Source organism: Rousettus aegyptiacus, unplaced genomic scaffold (genome assembly GCF_014176215.1).
Source record: "Rousettus aegyptiacus isolate mRouAeg1 unplaced genomic scaffold, mRouAeg1.p scaffold_m13_p_4, whole genome shotgun sequence".
Taxonomy (NCBI): Eukaryota; Metazoa; Chordata; class Mammalia; order Chiroptera; family Pteropodidae; genus Rousettus; species Rousettus aegyptiacus.
This window is the reverse complement of record NW_023416307.1, coordinates 42,202,712-42,209,982: the sequence shown is the minus strand read 5'-3', so window position 1 is coordinate 42,209,982 and position 7,271 is coordinate 42,202,712.

Genomic DNA, 7,271 nt, shown 5'->3' with positions numbered 1-7,271 from the left:
TTCTGGGTTGCAGACTGCTCTCTTCCGGTTGTGTCTTTAAATAGAAGAAAGAGTGCAAGAGAGCTCTCTGGGGTCCCTTTTATAGGGGCACTAATCTCATTCCTGAGGACCCCACCTTCATACCTAATAACCTCTCAAAGGCCCCACCTCCAAATACCACCACATTGGGAATCAGGATTTTAACATATAAATTTAGGGAAACACATTCAGCCCATTGTAAATCTGAAAGAGCAAAAGTAATAGGAAACAAATTTTAGTTAAAACAGGATAAAAGTATGATTATGTGATGATGAGCGTTGCAGGAGCATGCAGGCTGCCCCTAATACATTCCCCCATCCAGATTAGACCCCACCTGAGGGCTTCCCTAGCAACCTGTGTGTTTTCCATCACCTGTGTGTTTTCCATCACCACATTCCATCACCACACTCCATAATTGCCTCCCCAGGAGACCATGTCCATCTTACTCACTGGCGTATCTGGTGTCCAATACACCATCTGGCACTTAGTGGGAGCTCAATCAATATTCTTCTGCTGAATGAATGAATGAATGAATGAATGAATTAAGGGATGAAGGGATGGAATGGAATAGTAGTTTGGAAAGGAAAGAGTATATGGGAAGGACAGCCATGAGACAGATGCAAGACTCTGGGCTAGGATGGGGCAGAGAGAATGCAGAGAAAGTAAGAAATGCAAGAGGCATGTGAAAGGAAGGATAGAGAGGACTTGGCGAAGGACTATGGGAGTTCATGGGAGAGGAAGGATCAATGTTGACTCCAGCGCTGGGCTCCTGGACACTGACCTTGTTAAAACTGAGAAGAGAAGAGAAATCGATTTGCAAAAGAAGATATGGCCTTGACTTTGCCCTTATTGCCTTTATTGAAAATGGAGTAATACAGGGCAGAATGGGGTGAGAGGTACTGGCTAAAGATAGGGATTTAGGAAGAACCAATTCGGTAACCGTCAGTGAGGGCCTCTTGCTCTGGGTGAGAAGCAAGCACCAGGATAGGCACGGGACTGATGAATCTGAGAAGGCTTAGAACAGAGAGGAAACAGGTGGGTGACAAGAAGAGAACTCAGAAGCAACATTAGGACCATCATTCCCAGCCTGTCAGTTTTGCCTCAAGCAGCCCAATCCATCTGGTGGAGCTGGCTTTAACACCAAACCTTGGGCCTGCCCAGACATCCTCTTTCAGTCTACCTCCTCGCCCTGCCCTTCCCCGCTCTTTTCTTCCCTTTAGAGGTCACCTCATATTTCCCTTGCTTAACAAGGAAAAACATAAAAATAAAATACAAGCAAGAGGAAGGCACATTCACTAAGTGTCCTAAAAAAAGACAGTCAGTCCTTAGCTCTTGGGACCGTTTACTTCCCTCTTCCTTTCTTCCTCAATCCACACTTTGCTCAAGACCTGCCAGTGGAAGAATTGAATCAGAAAGGAAAGCCATTTTATATCAGAAAGCCAATTTAATTTAAAACAAAGCACAAAAAGAACAAGCCATTTAATTTTTGTTTCGTTTTCTTAAAACATTTTATTGCCATCATTGCTACTCTGAACCCACAACTTTGCATTTCTTCATTTCTGCAGGAAAACTCCAGCTGCCAGGGTTCTAAAAAGAAAGAAAGCACAGAGCCATTTCTGGATGTTCCCTGGCAGGTGGAAAATCAGGGGGAAAAAACTAAATGCTCATCCACACTGTGTGACAATGAGTTAAAAATTACTTTGGAGTCACATAATCTTAGGTGTGCTCTGCAGTGAATGGGCTGATTCCCTCACTGATCAAACATGGCTGATAATCGCTCACATGATCTTGGTGAGATCACATGATCAAGTACTCTGCACCATGTAGGCATGCCCTGGAGACCCACTTCTGGGGGTTCTTGCTGTTTCTCACGTGAACCTCCTAGCCTCTGCTCCCTGTGGGCCTCTAGAAGAGGGATGGGCTGGGTGACCATCCCTGAGGGAGCTTTTCTACTAATGGTTTCCAACAATTTTCATTTCGTTACACATACTTTCAGGCTTCCGACTGTTTTTCCTAAAACGTAAAGAAACCTCATACGTTTGGAATGGCCAGAGCAGCATGCCTTCCTAAGCTGATCACACTCTGTGGGCCAAGTTTAACACCATCTCCAAACAAAATGTCTATTTGTATTTCTGTCCAAACGAAGGCCCCAGAAAGACTGAACTGTCTGCCTCATCAAGTGGCAGGGATCCAAGCTTGCTGAAGCCCTGGCCAGCCAAAAGCACCCAAGCCACTTTGGGAGAGAGCAGGCGGAAACAAGGGCTCTGATTTTCATGTTAAATCCCCATGTGGCCTCAGAAATGTTAAAAATAAACTTTCACCTGCATCTGATTTTCTTCTTTGTTACTGCAACCATTGTCTGCTTGAACAAAGAGGTAGCAAGCGCCTCTTTGAGCAGTTCACAGAGTTCAAGCTAGAGCTCAGATTGGAGGGACACAGATGTTAGTGAACAAGCCAAGCAAGAGTGCCACTGGGAGTCCAGAAACTTCCCCAGGACTGTCAGGCCCCACTCTGCTCTGCCAGCAACCCCACCTGGCTCACAGGAGAAAGACCTGGAAGCTGCTTTGCAATTCCCCCTCTGCAGCTTGACATTAGAGAGAGATCTTGATGATTTTGCCACCCCCAACTCCCAGTACTCTCTCTCTCTCTTCCCACTTGCTTGCATTTTGGAGGCACCCATCAGATTTTGGGGTGGGTGGGGTTGGTTATGAGAAGATGAGAAATCACAAATCAGGCACCCCAGAATTTATCGGTTACCTTGGAAGCAGTATGTTGTTATAGAAACAGCTTACGCTTGGGAGCTGGACAAAACTGGGTTCAAATTTATTTACTTTTAGTTGTATGACCTTGGGCAAATTACTTGACCTCTCTGAGCCTCGGTTTGCTTCTCTCTAAAATGGGCATGAAGACATCATATTGGTTAAAGCAATGCCAGTTGCTGTAATAAACACACATACAGAAGTTAATTGGCCCTAACATTATGGAAGTTCGTTTCTGATTCACCTAAAGTCCAGAACAGGTGTTCCTAAACTATGGGTTGTTCTCCAAGAGGGGAGGTAGGTGCCTGGGTCCTTTCTTTGTCTGGCTTCACCATTTTCTAAACATGCCTCTCAAGGTCATCATAAGGCTTGTAGACATCAATCCAAAGATAGGAGAGAAGATGATGGAAAAGTGTAAAAGTGGAAGAGTATTATGCTAGGCTTAGAAATGGCACATATCACTTCCACTCATACGCTAGTGTCTGTCTCAGGTACATGGCTGCAATTAATTACAAAGAACACTTAGACACGAGGTCCAGCTGCATGCCCGGGAAGATAAGGCAACAGATTTAGTAAACACCTCGCTAGTCTGCCACATACACCAGCTTTTCAGGAAGATAATAAGGCTTAAATGAAATGATGAAAAAGTACAGCTTCCTGCAGATGTTGGTTCCTTCCTTCTTTCTCTTCCCCCATAGCCAAACTTCTGCTAGACTTGGCGACAGAATCCTTCATTTGTAATGACATACAAATCAGAGCAGCTTCAGCCAACCAGCTCTTCAACCTTCCAGCCTTTGCCCAGCATCCTCCCCATGGCCAACGCAGGAGACCCTGGAGTCTTGTCCTGCCCTTGCCGCTCACAATCCAGCCCTCCACCTATAGTCCATATAGCTTCACTGGGTCTCTACCCTTTTACGAAATTGGAAATTTCAACTGTTAAACCCTAGAGTCAGAAAACCATCCCTTTAGGAACTGTTGAAGTAGGTTATGTTTGGTGTCACTATGTTTCTGTTCAATTTTATTCTTAATGCCTGTAGATGGGTCATGCAGTCAGTCTCTCACTGCCATAGTCCCCACCACTCCCTATTACATCCCTGTATTACACCTGGTCACCTTCATTCATTTAACTGCCTGACTCTTGGAAACATTTGGGTTTGATACCCCCCAAGACCTCCTGTGGGCTCCCTAGGTTTCCATGCAGAACTTTCACACTCAACCCACCACCCCTGTCCTGGATGCACCCCCAGCCAGCTATCCGGACCTGATGGCTGTTGCCTGTACCCTGTACCTAGGCTCTGTTTTGTCTTTCTGTACCCTTACATGGCTTTTCCTCCTTGTGGCTTTCCCAAGTACTGCCTTGTCCTCGCCCCAACATTAGTTTCGTTATTCTCTTGTGTGTGCACCTGGGAAAAATGGCTAGCAGGAAACATCTTATTGAAAGTTGTGGTTTCACAGCTTAGGAGTAGATGTGGTTTCGCCAGTTTTCAGAGGACTGATCGTTATACAGTGGGGCAGGTTAGCATCTCTACAGTGTTTCTAAGAGAAAATACGTCTCGAGTTACAAATAACTGATATCCAAATTAATTTGATGACCCAACCTTTTTACAACTTGAGTTCCAGTGAGCAGAAAGCTCGAGGACTTTGGAGACGTGCAGACTGAATTTAAATTCTGGCTTTGCCACCTACTAACTTGAACTGTAAAATGAAGAGATAATCTTCTTTACAGTGCTGGTGTATGTATATCTAGCTCCTAGCATAGTGGCTGGTACACATAAACACCATAAATAACACTTTTTATATTTGTCATAACGTAAGGAAGAATTAGGACAGTCTATGCTATTCATTAAATAACGAAAGTAACTTTTTTTACATAAAATTCAGCATCTAATTAACATATTTTTATTATGGAAAGCTGAAGGAAAGGGGAAACTAAACAGGAGAAAATAGAAGCCAATCAAAAATCTCACTATTCAATGAAAACATTGAATACTAACATCTTAGTATTTCTTCTCTCAGTATTTTGCAATGTTATGTATACTTTATACCACTGGAATTAAGCTAGTTTTAAAGAATTTAAAATCTAAGGGAATTTAAAAACTACTCAGTAATGGCTCATTCCCTTAATGCTGAACATTTAGCTTATTTCCATTTTTTTTTCTCTCATGAACAGCACTTCTATGTAAACTCCTGGAAATCTTATATTTATCTGCATTTGTGTTTATTTACTTAAAATAGCTACCTAGAGGTACTGTTGCCAGGTCACCGGGTGAACACATTTTTAATCCTCCTGCAACATACAGCTGAGTAGCTCTTCAGAAATACTATAAAAACTTATCCTCTGGGGTGTTTTAAAATTTACACTACTGCCTTCCTGTTCACTTCTGCAAGGAGTCCAGGCGTTGACTCCATTGCCAGAGAATGGTTTGGAGAGCGGACACTGCGTGGGGCCTGCCCAGCACAAACTTCCTTTTCCTAACGCTGCCCCAGATTCCTTTGGGGAGTTGTCTCTGCCCCTTGACCAGTCTCGATGGGACTTCAGAGTTGGAAAGGTCCCCGGCGTGAGAGAGGAAGCCGCTATAGACGCCAGCGCAGGGTGCCCACGCCCAGGTTCGGACTGCTCACAGCGGGGATGGAGAAGAGCGCTCCGTGCTCCTGGGCCAGGGGCGGGGCCTTCCTTCCATAGAAGCCTCGCCCTTGGCCTGAGGACGTCTGTCGCCCATGGGTCAGGCCAGTGTTGGAGCTTTTGGATAATACCCTGGCTCTTCTTTTCCTTTCCTTATTCCCAAATTATGCAGAAAAGGCCCTTCCTCGCACGGTGCCAGGCTCAGGGAGGTTGCCAAGCACATGCTTGTTGAAATGGCCATAGAAGGTGACTGAGAGAGACTGACAGGGACCGAAGGGCTCTGTAATGTGCACCATAGAACTGTCTCTTGGAGCTTTGTTCCCAAAGGCAGCCCCTGGAGAAGTCTACCTGGGACTGGGTTGGAACAACCCTTTCTCATGCTAGGCTTGTCCTGCCATCTAGTGGCAGGCAAGGGAAGACAGACAGGGACGGGACCCCAGCAGAGGGCAGTCAGGGCACAATGGGCCCGCAGTCTGGGAGGCCACAGTGGGTGGGCCTGTGAAAGGGAGACCAGTAGCAGCTAGTGGGCAACTCAGAGGGATATATGGAGTCCGGCAGGCCAGGAATTATTCTCAATAATAATTACAACTATCATTTATTGAGCACTTACTCTCTACCAAAGAATGTCCAAAGTATTTTTCACCCTTTCCATCTTGGTCCTTCCAGCAGCCCCTCGTGAGGATGGGAGAACTGAAGCCCAAAGGAGTCAAAGGACTTGCACAGTTCACACAACCAGTCAGTGGCAGGGTGGAAATCAAATCCAGCATCACTGGGCTTCATAGCTTGGGTTTCTAGAAACATTTCTAGAATTGCCGATATTTCCTCCTGAGTTCCTTCTCTTCCATCTCCCCCACTGACACTCAATCCATTTCCTGAACAATGGAGGGTGGTTTTATTCACTGTGGTGCATGCCTCATTTCCACCTTCTGGCCTCTCTTAGGTCCCCAAGTGTCTACTCAGAGCAACACCAAAGGGAAGCTTTTCTCTCTCTAGGCCTGAAGATTGTTGGAAAGGGGGGAGGGGTGTGGGGGAGTTGGTGGTGGAGTCCTTTGTCTATTGTCAACAAATACAAAATGTTTTAGACTATCTTTCTCAGTTCTCTCCCCTTACTGGTAGTGTGAGATGGGCCCCTAAAAGGCAGAGTCTCGTTGCAGATAGACCACTGTAAAGTTCACTTCTAAATCCAGAAAGGACTTCCTGTCCTTTGCAGGAATAATGGTAGGCCTAGCCCAGGGCGACCAGCCTTGTCTGAAAGGCTAAGGGAACCAACCAGTCACATCAGGGAACACACAAGGAAGCCATGTGACCCACCAGCCTGCAGACACTCCCCATTTACGGGATGCTGAATTTTATTTAGGAAACAGCAGCCATTCTTCCTGCCTGGCCCATCCAGATAAGTAACATACCATCTATTTTTACTTTAGGGTTTTATTTCTTCTCCATTTTCACAAATTTATCCAGACCCATTTCCCAGAGTTTAGATGATTTAATGAATAATTCAGAGAATAAACTTCCAACCTTGAAGCAAAATGGAATTTAGGAATTTTCAACACTTGTGCTTATTCATTGAACACCATATTCCCCAGAAATATAAAGACTCTATAAAGACTTTTAAGAAATTAAAATTATGTAAAAGTTCACTGAGAACATGACCATGCCCTTGAAAAAACAAGCAAAACAAAACAAAAAACTGGAGCTGGCTACGAGATTTTCAGAGCCTGGGCTCAGGATCACTGAGGCAGGAGAAAATCAAGGCCACTTCTATTCATGTTAGGGAAGAAGCTCCAACTTCCTCAGGCCAGAGCCCTGTGAGGTTAGTTGGCTGTTGGGGCGAGAGGGCTACAAAAGATGATAGGTTTAGGGCTTCTTAC